Raw genomic sequence first — 14,224 nt, forward strand, 5'->3', positions numbered from 1 at the left:
ACATTTACTGAGCACTTGCACGCCAAGGAACGAATTCCCAAGCTCTCAATTAAATTTGCACATAAGAACATTAATTTTCCCTTCCTTTGCACAGCTCTGGCTAACATGTGAAAACAGAATTTGCTATGCAAAATATCACCGTGTAGACCACGAAAGAGTTAGTCAACTGAGCAAACGAAGACCAGTCCTTGCATTCAGGGAGCCATGGCCCCCTTCCAGGAACCCCTGCCCCTGATTCTGAGCAGTTTCTCTGCCTTCCCCACAGATGCCAGGCAAGTCGTTCTCAGGGACAGCCTGCTGGCCACTTGAGGACTCGTGGTTCCCTGAGAAGGGAGGGGGGGCAGCAGTGCTTTTGCACACAGATGCTACCAACCCCAACAACGTCATCCCTCTGGGCACCCGGCCCGTTGTCCCGGGCTTGCTTCCTCCTCTGTGCTCCTCTGGCCACCAAGGTTGTCTGGGTTCTGGAACAGCCGAGGGATATCAGGATGATTGGTTCTCACAGCTTCTTCCCTCTGCCTGAAACCCTCTTCCCTCTTTACCCCCTAACTCCCACAGGGCTCAGCGTACAGGGCGCTTCCTCAAGGAAGTCCTATCTGACTACCTCTCCCGACAGGTTCAGGCCCCTGTGACACCCACCCTGTTCTTCTTCATGGCTCTCGCTGTGCGGTCGTTTTTTGGTTTGTTTTTTTTTTTTTTTTTTCCGACTATCTCCCAAGAGAATCCCAGCGTCCCCGTGGGCGGGGACTGTGTCTCTGTTCACTGCTACCTTCAGGTATCTAGCATAGCACACAGCAGCTGCCCAACGTATTCTGGGTGTGTCAGTAAATGAGTGAGTGAATTTCTGGTGGCTCAGTGAATGCTGAATGAATAGCTAATTTCAAAGCATGAGTCTCTGGAACAGGTGCATCTCCCAGAACCATGGTCCCCGGTGTCCCATCTGGCAAATGGGAGCCACAACCTCGGGCTCCCTCCAGGCACAACAGCTCCTCTTCCCCTTTGGCTTTTAGTTCGAGTGTTCATTTCCTGGGCGGTTGGACTTGCTGTTTTAACAGCAGGAGTTGCTCAGAGAGAAGTTTGCTAGATCATGGCCTCGGGGCCATTTTGCTGACAGGGAAACTGAGGCCCCAGCGGCTCCGACCGCTGGGAGCACCAGTACAGGATGGGGCTGGGCCAGCTCACTTTCAGCCCAGACTCTTTTCAGTGTCCTGCCTGTCAGTGGACATTTAAAGCAAGGGTCCTGAAGACAAGAGCAGGGATGGAATTAAAAACTTTCCTTAAGAACTAATCACAAGACCGGGCCTCCCTCGCTTAGCCTCTTCCAGAAGCTGCCTTTCACCCTCTGGTTGATTTCTGTCTGAGCAGCAACGGCAGGAGCCCTGTCCTGGGCGAGACATGGATCTGGGGCCCAGCATCCCTGAGTCTTCGGAACCACCTTTGCTGTCCCTGCCTGCCCCCCGCCAGGGTCTCCAGGCCATACTATATTTGGAGTCCGGACCTGGCTTCCGTGCCCTCGTTCTGCCATTCATTCTTGAGAGACTTTGGCCAAAACATTAGAAGTCCATCCTTCGGTTTCCCCCCACATAATGCAGGGGAATTATTTCTAATTTTCTGACCCTCACAGTGCTTTTGTGATGCTCAAACAAGATGGAAACACGACCTCACTCTTCAAACTGCCGACTAGCGTAGAGAACCCCAATAATAATAATTCCATAATTATTTTTCTGTTTCCCCGGGGTTTTGCTGTCAACCCATAGCCAGCTGACCTCCTTCCAGGGCTCATTCTCCCCACCCAGCCTCTCAGTGCCATTCAACCCTCTTGCCAACATCCTCCCGGGAACCCCGCTCTGCCCCTGGCTTCCCAGACATGCTCTGCCCGGGGCCCTCCTCCTCCCTCTCAGATCACTCACTCCCCTGAGTTGGGACCTGCCTCAAGGGGCAGCACCGCGCTCTCTCCTGCCATTGCCATCTGCCAAGCACACGTGGCTTCAGAGAGGAGCCACAGGAAGCACATGCCCACCACCCAGTTCCCTCGGGGAATGCCTGCGCGGGCTTTCCCCGGCACCCAGAAACGTGAGCGCACGGCGTGGGGTCTCCATCCCGCCACCAGCCATCACCACCTCTCCCTCACGGAAACTCTATGTGGCAATAAAAATGAGCACAGTGGCTGCTGGAGCCCGCGTCCTGGCAGCTCCCCCCCCCCGCCCCCTGGCCGGGTCTGATTGCATGCAGCCGACCTCTGCGGCCTCCACGCTGGGTTTGGACAAGCCGAGCAGAGAGTAGCTCTCTGGCCGGAGATTTAAACGACATTTTTTTACTTCCTCTTTTTCGAACGGAAAGGCCTTTTCGAAGTTATTCTGGGTTGAGTATACTAAATGATGACCCCTTTGCTTTTCGTACACGGTCCGGACTCTCTCTCAGTGTGACTTCCCAAACTAACCCACCTGGCCTCCCTCTCCGAGGGGCGAGATGAAGCTCCTGTGAGCCGACCGTTCAGCCCAGGCAGAGAGGTGAGGGGTCTTGCTTCGGGCCTGACAGCTACTAAGGGTGCACACTCAGCAGGGGGCCTCCAGAGGCCACACTTAACCACCGGAGCAGGTCAGTAAAGAGGGCGGTGGTCGTGTGCAGCGTGCCCTCTGGCTCCTGCGGCTCACAGAGAAAGGAAGAAAGGACCACATGTGATGGAATGTTAAGTTCCGGATGCCCAGGGGGGCGGGGGAGGGGGGGCGGGGGGCGGGGGAGGGCTGAATTCACGGGAGGCAGGATGAAGAAACTGGCTTTTCACCGAGAGGATGATGATTGAGCTGGGTCTTGAAGGATGAGTAGGAGTCTGCAGGTGGATTTGGGGAGGAAGGGAGGAGGGGGTTCCAGGCAGAGGGGGCAGCATGGGAAAAAGCCCAGGGGCATAAAGCCAGGAGAGGGTGTCAGGAACTGTAGGAGATCCCCGAAGCTGGAGCAGAAAGTCAAAGGGATAGGGTGATGGGAAGAAAGCTGTTCGGAGAGCGGCTCGTGCGGGATCTTGGATGTCACGTAAAGGAACATGTGCCCTACTCTGAGGGCAGAGTGGAGCCTGGGAGCGATCCAAAACCCAGTCAGTGTGGTGTCTGGGAAGGCTTAGGCTACGGGGACAAGATGTACTGGAGGTCACAGCAGCCCAGCCTCTCCGGGCTGGAGAGGGGTGCAGGTGCACCTCAACTAAGCAGGAGCAGAGGGACGGAAGTAAAAGGACAACAAAGAGGTAGGACTGCCTAGATCGTAGATTTGGGGGGGCGGGGGGGAGACTCCCAGACAGAGGGATCGTGTGTGCAGAAATACAGCGATTTGAAAGCACACCGCCATGCTTGAAGAGAGAGCAACTGTACCAAGGAGTAGGCCGGCCGTGTGGGGGGGATTAGTTCAGAGAGAGAAGAATAAATGGAGACTCGCATCGGGGAGTTCTTAACAAATATACGTGGTCATTTGGATTACTGTTCCCAAGCATCATTCTCTGCCAGACAGCAAAGGCAGAGGGCTGTCAAGGGCTGCCCTGATGTTGGTTGCTGAAGGGTGGGGTGGCTCTGGCAATTTCTTAAAATAAGACACCGGTGCAGTGAGCTCCATCAATTGACTCTCCCTTACGAGAATGATTTCTCTGTAGCATGTGATACTGTTCGATAGCATTTTACCCACATTAGGACTTCTTTTAAAATGGAAGCCGGTCCTCTCAAGCCCTGCCGCTGCTCCATCAACCAAGTTGATGTGATATTCTAAATCCTTGGTTGTCATTTCAACCATCTTCACGGCCTCTTCACCAGTAGATGCTATCTCGAGGAACCGCTTTCTTTGCTCATCCGTAAGAAGCAGCTTCTCATCTGCCAAGGTTCTCTCATGAGATTGCAGCAATGCAAATACAGTAATAGTGAAAGCGTTTGTTGAAATCATGAAGAAATTGCAAGAATGACCAAAAGGTGCCGTGAACAAATGCTGTTGCCGTAAATGGCTCACCTAGACTTTCTGGACCCAGGGTTGCCACAAACCTTCAATTTGTTAAAAAAAAAAAAAAAAAAATGCAATGTCTGCAAAGCACAATAAAACAAAATGTGCCTGTATATACATCTGTCCCATTGCCTCTGGGCATGGACATATTGCTGGCTTTGACCAGCAGCATGTGGGTAGAAGTGACAGTGTGCCAGTTTAGAGTAAAGGCTTTAAGAGGCATTACATCATTTCCTTCTTCCTCCAACTCTAACCATGAACATGACATATACCAGATAGAAGCAGCTCCTTCAGCCTATGTCCTGCAATGAAAAGACACATGGGCAGATCTTCTGGCTGGCTGGCTGGCACCAGCAGCACAGCCACAAAACCATGTATCACAATGGCTCTCCAGCCGTCATGTAAGGTGAACAATAAACTTTTGTGGTCAGAAGTTAAGATTGGGGGTTGTTTGTTATGCAGCATAGCTGCAGCAAAAGCTAGCTGATACACCCTCCATGAGACATACTATAGCATGTCTCATATAGTGATACTCTATGATAGTATCATGTGATGCACACTATATGAGACACAAAGGGAGCAGGTGGTGAAGAACTTTCCACGTCACGATTAAGAGTTGTGCACATGGAAGGTCAACAGAGAATTCTGTAGTTGATACACATTGGAACCTTCATTCACTCACACCCAGTCACAGAGGTGGAGACATCCATCCTTCTGCTCCTCTAGAATTTTGCCCTATTGGCCATCTCTTACCTCTCTTAGACTGAGTCCTTCCCCTGGCCTGTAGCTCCCTTGTCTTTTCCGTCCTAAAATCCTTCCCTTCACCTTCACCTTCCTACAACTGTAGCTCAATCTCCCTCTGGCCTTTTCACACAAGTTTCTTCAAAGTATTGCCTGTACTCACCATCTCCACTTCTTTCTTTCTCATATCTCAGCAATCTAACTTGTCTGTCCTCCATCCCACCAAAATTACTCCCAGCAGATTTCAGTAATCTCCTAACTGCCCAGTGCATCTTCCTGCCCTTATCTTCCCAGGCTGCTCCACACCATTTAGCGTGGAACCAAATACATTATCTCTGCCCTTGACCCAAATGTTCCTCGTTATGTATTCTCTCAGCTAGTGGTGCCATCATTCATCCAGTGACCCATGACAGAAAGCCAATACGAGATAATGAGTTGTGTCCGGCCTTGCCAAGTTTGTAGCATCTTTGAGACATCCAAGAAGAGATGCCCAGTGGGCAGTGAAACATGTGAATCGGGGACCCAAAACAGAGATGTGAACTGGAGATAAAGATGACTGCTCTGGAGGTAGCATCTAAAGTCATTGGCATGGGGGCACCTGGGTGGCTCAGTCAGTTAAGTGTCTGGATCTTGCTTTCCAGGTCAGATCATGATCTCACAGTTCATGAGTTCGAGCCCCCATTGCACTCTGTGCTGACAGCACGGAGCCTGCTTGGGATTCTTTCTCTCTCCCTCTCTCTCTGCCCCTCCCCCCCCCTTTCTCAAAATAAATAAATAGACTTTAAAAACAATTTTTAAAAAAAGCCATAAGCGTGGACAAACTTGCTTAGTTTATAGAGTAAAAGCACCAGGTCTTAAATTGCAGGTGATACACAGAGAGCTCTCCTAAGCCCAGAATTTCCTATTCCTAATGTCACAATTCCAACCATTCCATTAGGTTCCTTCCCTCTGGAGGCATGGCTTCTAGTGGCCTCCACGCCACCATCTTATTTTATATTCTGCCCCCTGTTCGTGCTGTCTTCTCCAACAGCCCTTAAAATTCCATCGTAAAAATGGAAGGTATAAGATACCATCACCCTGCCACTAAAATGGCTAAAATCAAAACGACTAAAATAAAATCAACACCAAATATCATCAAGCAGGTGGAATAATTGCAAGAGCCTGACGTTGCTGTGCGAAGGTAAAATGGTATGCCCTATGACCCACGGGTTTCAGTCCTACATGAAAACCAATGTCCACAAAAGAATTCTACAAGAAATAAGAGCTCAAACTGGAAATCACCCAACACGTTCCTCACTGAGGGAATAAATAAGCAAACCGTGGTATACCCATACAACAGAATAAACTACCACTCAAGCAGTAAAAAGGAACAGACTACTCATATATGCAGCAACACAGGTGAATTTGGAAACCACGACGTCAAGTGAAATAAACCAGAGATAGACCGTACGATTCTATTTACACGAAGTACAAGAGCAGGCAAAATTAATCAATGGTAATAAAATCAGGAAATGGTTGTCTGGGAGGGACAGAAGGAAAATTAGTTGGAAATGGAAACTTTCCAGGATGTTGCAAATATTTACCTGTCACTTTGGGTGGTGGTTGCATAGGTGTGAACAGCTGTCAAAACATGTTTGAACTGAAGACTGAAGATTTGTGGATACTACTGTATCTAGATGATACTTTAATTAAAAATTAGAAAAATAATTTGTAAGGATCTACCCAAAAACACTAAAATGAAAAGAACGTACGGGGCAGAAAACACACTCATTTCAAATACAATTATATTTATAGTGTGAATGTCCCTATATGAATGCCCAGTCTCCCGCTTAATGCTGTCCCCTTTCAGCTATTCTCGCTCACTCTTGCTCCCATCTTAATGATGTCTGTCCATTAGCTGTTTTCTAACCATCAGGAGAGATGATGTAATATAAAGAGCACAAGCCTTGGAGTCAGACAGGGCTGCATTCAAATCCCAGCCTTGAGTTAGAAGCTGAGCATCCGTGGGTGAGTTACTTGGCCTCTCTGAACTTCGTTTCCTTTACTATAAAATGAGGTAACAAGATCCCCCACCCTGGTGGGTTGGGCTAAGATAAGGGCAGTGTGCTGACTAGCTCCTGGGGAATCTAATTCTTTTTGATCTTAGCCTATGAACAAACAGTTAGTTCTACTCACATCTAAAGGTCCCACAAAAGTCCGAAAACATCTCAGAGGATGTGATTCATGGCTTCTTCTCCCAGAAGGGTAAGAAGGTGAACCAGAGGCCTTGGAGTTAGGATCCAGGTGAGCTGGTGCTAACAGCTGGAGAAATGACTGCTCGGAGCCACCATGGCCAAGGGAAAGGTGCTCGTGGCCCATGACTCAGGAGACAGGCTTCCTGGCAAGGCTTGGCCGCCAGAGAATCTTACACAAACCACTCTGCATACCTCTTGACTCAGTTTCTCCAAAGCAGACTGGATCTGAGGAATCTGATAACAAAAACAGCCCCTGGGGTTTCCCAATATACATAGGAGAGATAAAGGCAGAAGGGAGCTTGTTCGGTCTGAAAGAAGGAAGGAGGGGTCAGAGCCCTGCCCTGTAGGCCCCCCTCCCCCACTACGGTGGCTCCAGAGCCAGGATCTCGACTCCCAGGAGCACAGTCTGCAATCTCCTGGACCAAGGTAAACCCCAGGGGCATTCCCAGCTCTGCTTTATTAAGTCATTGAATACCTGCCACTTCTAACAACAATTGCGATCTGCACCTGCCCCCCCTCCCCTGCCATCTGGTAAGAGAGACACGCTACACCCAGCAATAACTCAGAACCAGGGAGAAAGTGCTTGCTTAGTGCAGCCAAAGAGGCACAGAAGTGCAACCGAATAACCATGTCCCCACCGCAGGACACACACGCTGGCATTTTCTTACTCAGAGCAGCACCCCCATTTCATAGTTGCAGAAACAGGCTTCCCCGGGATAGCGTCTCCCAGCTAAGAAGCAGTGAGGCCCGGGGTCCCCGGCATCTCCTGCCTCCTGAGACATACCTATTTCCAGGTAAATGAAGAAGGCAACGAGGCCTGCGCCAGATCCAGAAGGAGTGCAAACGGCGAGCAAAGCCACAGAAGCAGCCGCCTGGTCCCGGTTCCTTCCGGGGGCGGGATGGGAGAGGTGCAGGGGCGGCGGGGGAGGGGATGGGGGGGGGGAGGAGGAGAGGCGCTGACACCCTCCTCGCCTTCCTCCTCCTCCCCGGCCCGGCCAGCGGGAAGATTGGGAAATCTCAAGTCGCTCTGCTTTCTCTCCTGCAGCGCTAACAATTTTTTCCACTTTACTGTTTTTTGGATGCCTTTCAAGAGTTTGTGCAATCATTCTGTTTAGCTGTTTTTCTGCCATTTTCAACGGCGGGGTGGTGTCCCTTTCGAGCAGGAACGGGGCTGTTTGTAAAGTTGAAGGGACCCTGTCTCCTCCCTTCACCCCAGTGCAGCAGGCCCTTTTACTGCCAAAGTTACAAATGTTTGAAACTTTCGCTGTGCCGAGTTTGGCTGGGTCCGCGCTCTCGGACCACTCCTCCTCCGTGCCCCAGCTTTCAGGGGCTCCGGCGCCCCCTCTCGTCACCCTCTCAGGCTCCCCCTTCTCAGGGGCATCCTCTTCCCAAGTAGTCCAGGGCGAGAGCCCTCCCTCTGTCCTGCCCCACGGACAGACCCCTCACTCCTTTCGAGATTCCCCCAGGGGCGAGGGTCCCACCGCGTACCCCCCGGGGCTCCTCTCTCCCGCCCGCACCCCGTCGGCCCGGTGGGGAGAACTCGGCCCGCCGCCCCTCTGGCGAGTCTGCAGGCTGGGCAGAGGCAGCAACAGGGACAGGATGGGGACAGGGACCGGGGCGGAGAGAAAGCGACAAGAACAAAAGCGGGGACACAGGCAGGGCAGAAACAGGGCAGGGCCGGAGCGGTGGCCCCGCTCCTCTTCCCCGCCGCCCCCCAAGCCACGCCCGCAGCCCCCGGGCCGGGCCCAGCTCCCACCTCCCGGGGCTCGGGCGGCGCCCCGCGGGACCCACCTGATCCGCAGAGCCTGGGCGCACTCGGGGCCGGACCGCGCCTCGGCCCCCGGCCCGGCGGCGCCCTCGGCGGCCCGCACGGTGGCCGCGCCGCCTCTGCCCGAGCCCCGCGGGGCGCGCCGGGGCGGGGTGTGCAGCCTGCGCTCCGGGCCGGGCCGGCCGCGGGGCGCTGCTCCCGGGCGGCGGGCGGCGGGCAGGGGCGCGCGGGAGCCGGCGAGCGCTCGACAGACAGCGGCGGCGCTCCCCGCTCTGCGCCGCCCGCGGCTGTGTGTGCAGAGCCGGGCCCGCCCCGGACACTGGCGGCCGGGAGGCCGGCCGCGCGAGTGCGTGAGTGCGGGTGCGTGTGTCTGCCGGCGGGGAGGCGGAGGGGGTGTCTGTTTCATTTTCACTCAGGCAGAAAAAAGCCTGCAACCAGCAAAAAAAGAAAAGAAAATCCCTGGTGAGGGCGGCTGGGCCTCTTTGCCTTCTCGGGCTGCACGTGGTGGGGGTGGGGGTGGGGGTGGGGTGGGGGGACCCGGAGCTTCGGAGGGTGGGGTGGGGTCTGTCACCCAGTGGTGCAGGGAGGGGCCTCGGGGCCCTGGCGCGCCGCCAGACACTGGGGAGGCTGAGAGCCTGGGAGGTCTGATCCACCATTTGTTTCCTGGGGAAGGAAGAGTGCAGATGGAGACAGCGACAGGCGGGCGGGCCGGAGCCTGAGCCGCCCTGCCGGGGTCCCCCCAAGTCCAAAGCTCCGGAAGTGGGGGCTGGTCACCGGGCACCCAGCGCGGGTCCTGCCCGCGCATGTTCGCAGACTTGAGCCCGAGTTTCCCTACACACCCCCTGGGCTTCTCCACCGGAATTATTTAAAAGAGAACCCCCCAAAATGTACTTGAGAGTTCTGCGCCCAGCATGACGGCGATTCACTTCTGGTGAGTTGATGTAGGCACATCCGGCGGCCCTTGCCCTGCGCTGATAACGGACAACAGGCATCTTACTCCCACACTCGGACTCACGGCCGGGTATTTTGCCGGTGGAAACTCAAAACTTCCTTTTTCCTGGGTCATTTGTCATTGAACGTCAACTTGAGAGACTGAGAAATTAGCTTCTTAAGTATTTTAATGCATTGGAACTACACTTTGACGAAAGCAGCACAAAACAGGAGTGTGATGTATAATTTTAATTGTTTCATTCCGATGAGAAAGGAACAGAGGACTGATTGAATACTTGAACCATGCACAGAGGCCACGAAGTGGGCCAGGTGACGCCTTGGAGCTTGGGAGAATGAAGTTTCCCGATGGGTCCAGTGGAGTAAAGCGGTGGGAGAATTGAATCATCAGCCCCACACAGCAGCTCAGGAATGAGGAGCCCCATGGCAATGACCACAATGGGTCCTTTGCTAGAGTATAAACGGGGCCATTATTGTCTTTGGTGAACTTGTAGTCACTCATCAGTAGTGTAGTGAGTATCACCGAAAACATACAATGAGCGATGTTATACTCAGGGCATTATTTCCCATTTTTCATTATTGCATTTGAGAATGCATTGTTTAAATTGCTCGCCCATCAAACTGGATTATAAACGAGTTTTGTGCGTGTGTGTATGTTTTAAGAAAACGATGACAGTAACTCTGACAGTGGCCCAAGTGGTGGTTCACCGTGATCGAAATGAAAAGACGAGGACACCGGAAACATAAAACATGTGAAAACATTACTCTGCTACTGTTACACCTGGCGTCCGATGTCTGATTTCGGCAACGCATCTTCAGCCCTATTAATTTAATTTGGATTTTCTTGCTTTCGTGGTTGTGTTTCTGTTTTCTTAGAAGATTTGTGTGGGCTTTATGGTTAGTTTCTAGAGCTGTGAGCATGAGGAGTTCGTGCTTAATTTTAGGTTTATACATATTTCAGTAACAATAAGATAAATATAACTTAAGTCCACACTGTGGGTCTGGAAGGTTTCTTGTTTTGCTTTGAGAGGATCCATGTGATGCTCAAAATGTAACTTCAGTCTTGCTGACGGAACATCTGAGCCGGAAAACACCTTAAAGACCATACTCACTTTGTCTGGGGGTCAGGAGTTCTAGGTTTAAGGATTAGTCATTCTTCCCTTCTGAGATTCATTTGCCTTGTCTGCAAAATGAGATAGGATGACTAGTTCACGGGGAAGGTAAAGTCAAAAGTAGATCATTGTTGGTGATGGGGCTGTGGAGCCTGCTGCCACATCACAAGAGCGTGAGGCTGAATGTTCATGGAGAGGAAGGGCGGGTCAGGGAGGCGCCAGCTCCGATCACTTGCCAGGGTTGGCTTCAAGTGCTCACCTGTACCTGAGCCCACATAATTTTCAGCACACCCTGATCACATCCCCGTTTTCCAGGGAAGAAAGCAGAGGCACAGACAAGTGATGTGACTTTGTTCACCATCTCTCCACATATGGCCAGAGTGCTCCGGGGCCCGAAGACCCTCTTCTCTTTACCTCCTTCTCTCTTGTAACAAATATTTATCAGAACCCTACTACGTGTCAGGCCCTCCTCTTCAAGTGGAAGGACACCAAGCAAACAAGGCAGGGGGAGTCAACAGCCCAGACAATGACATGCCCAGTTAATGATTTCCGGGCAAACGATCCCGGGCTCTGAGGGGGAAATGCAGATATAGAGGACCTTGAGACTGGGGGGGAGGAGGAGTTTGCTAGGTGAAGGGTTGGGGGAGAGGGACCCAAACAGTCATGTGCAAAAGTCCTGAGGTGGGAAGAAAAGGACCCATGTGTGTGCTGGGAAGCTTCATCATTGTACATGGCGATTTATTCTCTTCAAACCAACGTCTCGATCCACAACAAAGCTCGACAGAGTTTTCGTGGAACTTGACGAGCTGCTCCCCAGGCCAAGGGCCAGGTTTAAACCAAGACGGTTTTGACAAAGCAGGGAGGGAGGAGTTGAGCACTTGCTCGACCAGATATCACAATGTGCCGTGAAGCTCTGACAACGGACGCTGGTGTGGGGGTGGATTATCGGACCGATGGAAAGAAACAAGTAGCCTAGCAAGAGACCCCCCTGTATGGAAATGCAGTGAATGACAGGTGGAGCTACAGATCAATGGCGGGGGGTGGGGGACCCAAACTGTTCAGAAAGTGTTGCTGGACCCCAAAGAATTGAAAACAGGTATGCAGACAAAAATGTGTACGGGGATGTTCCCAGCATTACCATTTATAATCGTGAAGAAGTGGAAACAGCCCAAGGTCCATCGACCGATGAATGGACAGGCAAAATGTGATACATCCTCACAGTGGAATATTATTCGGCATCAAAAGGAGGGAAATCCTGGTTCGTGTCGCCGCCTGGATGAACCTGGTGAAATGCGAAGTGCAAAAAGCCAGACGCAAAAGGCCTCGGGTTGTACGATGCAATTTGTGTGAAATCCCCCAAACAGGCACATTCATCCAGCCGGAAAGCAGATAAGGGGCTGCCATGGGCTGATGTTGGGGGAAGCGGGAGGGACTGTTGAATGGGCTCACGGTTTCCTTTCGGGCTGATGAACAACACTGTGGAACTACGTGTGCCAGTGGAGGCAAAACACGGTGAATGTGCTACGTGCTACTAAGCAGTGCACTTACGCTCAACCTAACCATTTTAGATGTGGATTTTATGTTACAAAATTAGATTCCTAACACACACATACACACCCCGTAACAGCCGGGTCAACCCAAAGAGAATCTTCAAAACCTTTAGAGGAAAACATCGTTATTTGACTTCAATCATTATTACCTCAAAAAAAAAGTAAGGGTTTGGGGCACCTGGGTGGCTCAGTCGGTTGAGCGTCCAACTCTTGATTTGGGCTCAGGTCATGATCCCAGGGTGGTGGGATCAAGCCCCGCTTGGGGCTCCACGCTCAGCGTGGAGCCGGCTTGAGGTTCCCTCTCTCTCTCTCTCTCTCTCTGCCCTTCTCCCCTACTCACACACACTCTCTCTCTCTCTCAAATTCAAAAAGAAAAAAAAAAGTTAAGGGTTTTTAAACACACGTGCACAGCACTGACTGTCAAGAAAAATATGGATAAATTCAACTACATTAAAATGCAAATCATACAGGAAAGATACCCCAACACATTAATGGACAAACCAGAGATTGGGAGATGTTTACAATCTAGATAACTGACAGAGGACTGGTATCCAGAATATCCAAGGAAGTCCTGCAAATAAACAGGAAAAGACAAATATTCTTCCGTCTTCACACCTGACTCACGTCCTGCGTGAAATGTCAGTGGGTCAGGGTCCTCGTACGTCCCCTTCACGGCACTTAGCGTAAGCGTATGGAATAATCTAGTGTAGCAGCATGCCCCATTAAGTCAATGGCCATATCTATCCTGCCACACGGCATACCCAGCACATGCCTGGCACGCGAGAGACTTGTGGGGAAAATGTATTGACTGAATGGAGAAAGGTGTGCATAGATGGATGAAGAAAGCGTCATAAGGTTCTACACAGAGCTAGCCTTCACCCTCTCACCTATCCCTGTCTTAACAAGGTCCCTCCTTCCTCAGATTCTCCAGGTCCAAAACCCGGAAGTGAGTTGACCCCGGCAGGCAGAGTTTGGAATGTGAATCAGAAAACTCTGGGCAGAGAAAATTGCCTTGAGGCCTTGGGGGGAGGGGGTAAGAGAAATGTTGACAAGGGTGGGTTTGGGGGGGAGGACCGAGGTCCCCAGAGTTTGATGAGCCCTTCCCACAAGGGCATAGGCTCAGAGGACAGGACAAGTGAGGTCCCCACGCAGGAGGGCACTGGGCCATCAGCCCTCTGGGGCTCGGAGGTCAAGCTGGAGTCATATCAGGGAGGCTTGAAGTGGAAGGCCAGGATTCAGTTCCTCCTTCCCAGAGAAGGAAGCCTTTGGAGGATCCTTCCAGAGAAGGTATGATGGAGGTTGTATTTGAGGGATTACTCCCACCCCCGGTATCACGGTCACCTCTGAAAAACAAAGTTACAAGGGAAAGAAATAGAGAAGGAAGGGAAGAAGGAAAAGAGGGAGAAGGTGAGAGCCAGGAAGGAATGAAAGGAGGAAGGCAAGGGAGGGAAGGAAGGAAGGGAGGAAGGAAGGACTTTCTGACTTGAGGCTGGCATCGGATAATTGCTTTCTTCCAGCTTGATGATAAATAAGCTGGAAGGAATTGACAAGCCCAGGAGACTTGGCTCCTTAGAGGCCCATCAACCTCTCTGTCCTTATTGAACCAAGGAGATGCTGTTAAAAATCATCATTTCCGCAGAGGGATATATCCTATCTTTTCTCTGGGTTTTGTATTTGGAAGTCATTTGTTTTCCAATGATATTAAATTCTGCCTCTGACACTTATATATATATTTAACTTTAAGAGGCAGAAACAGGGAGAAAGCCGAGTATTTCAGTGCTCTCACATAAATAAAATAAAAACACAACTAAAAATAAGCTGAAAATACTGGGTCTTTAAGAGTCTGAATGCTGTCTTCGGGGCTTTAGAAATCAAACTAGTAGAACAAGCCTGGAA

The 14,224-nt window shown here is 51.4% G+C and overlaps 1 protein-coding gene across 3 annotated transcripts in view; it reads right to left on the bottom strand.

The window, feature by feature from the left end:
- The window catches only part of GGTA1 (glycoprotein alpha-galactosyltransferase 1 (inactive)), a 57,428-nt gene extending 48,245 nt beyond the window's left edge, over nucleotides 1–9,183 (bottom strand). Inside the window, exon 1 of one of the 3 annotated variants that reach the window (XM_045469950.1) lies at nucleotides 8,742–9,183. The gene's annotated coding sequence lies outside the window, so the exon portion shown is untranslated. Of the gene's footprint in view, nucleotides 1–7,734; nucleotides 7,856–8,741 lie in introns of those variants that run through there. The other 2 variants (XM_045469949.1, XM_045469951.1) reach the window with 2 other exon arrangements.
- Between the last annotated feature and the right edge of the window lie 5,041 nt (nucleotides 9,184–14,224).

The sequence above is a fragment of the Leopardus geoffroyi genome, chromosome D4, assembly GCF_018350155.1.
Source record: "Leopardus geoffroyi isolate Oge1 chromosome D4, O.geoffroyi_Oge1_pat1.0, whole genome shotgun sequence".
In the NCBI taxonomy this organism is placed as follows: domain Eukaryota; kingdom Metazoa; phylum Chordata; class Mammalia; order Carnivora; family Felidae; genus Leopardus; species Leopardus geoffroyi.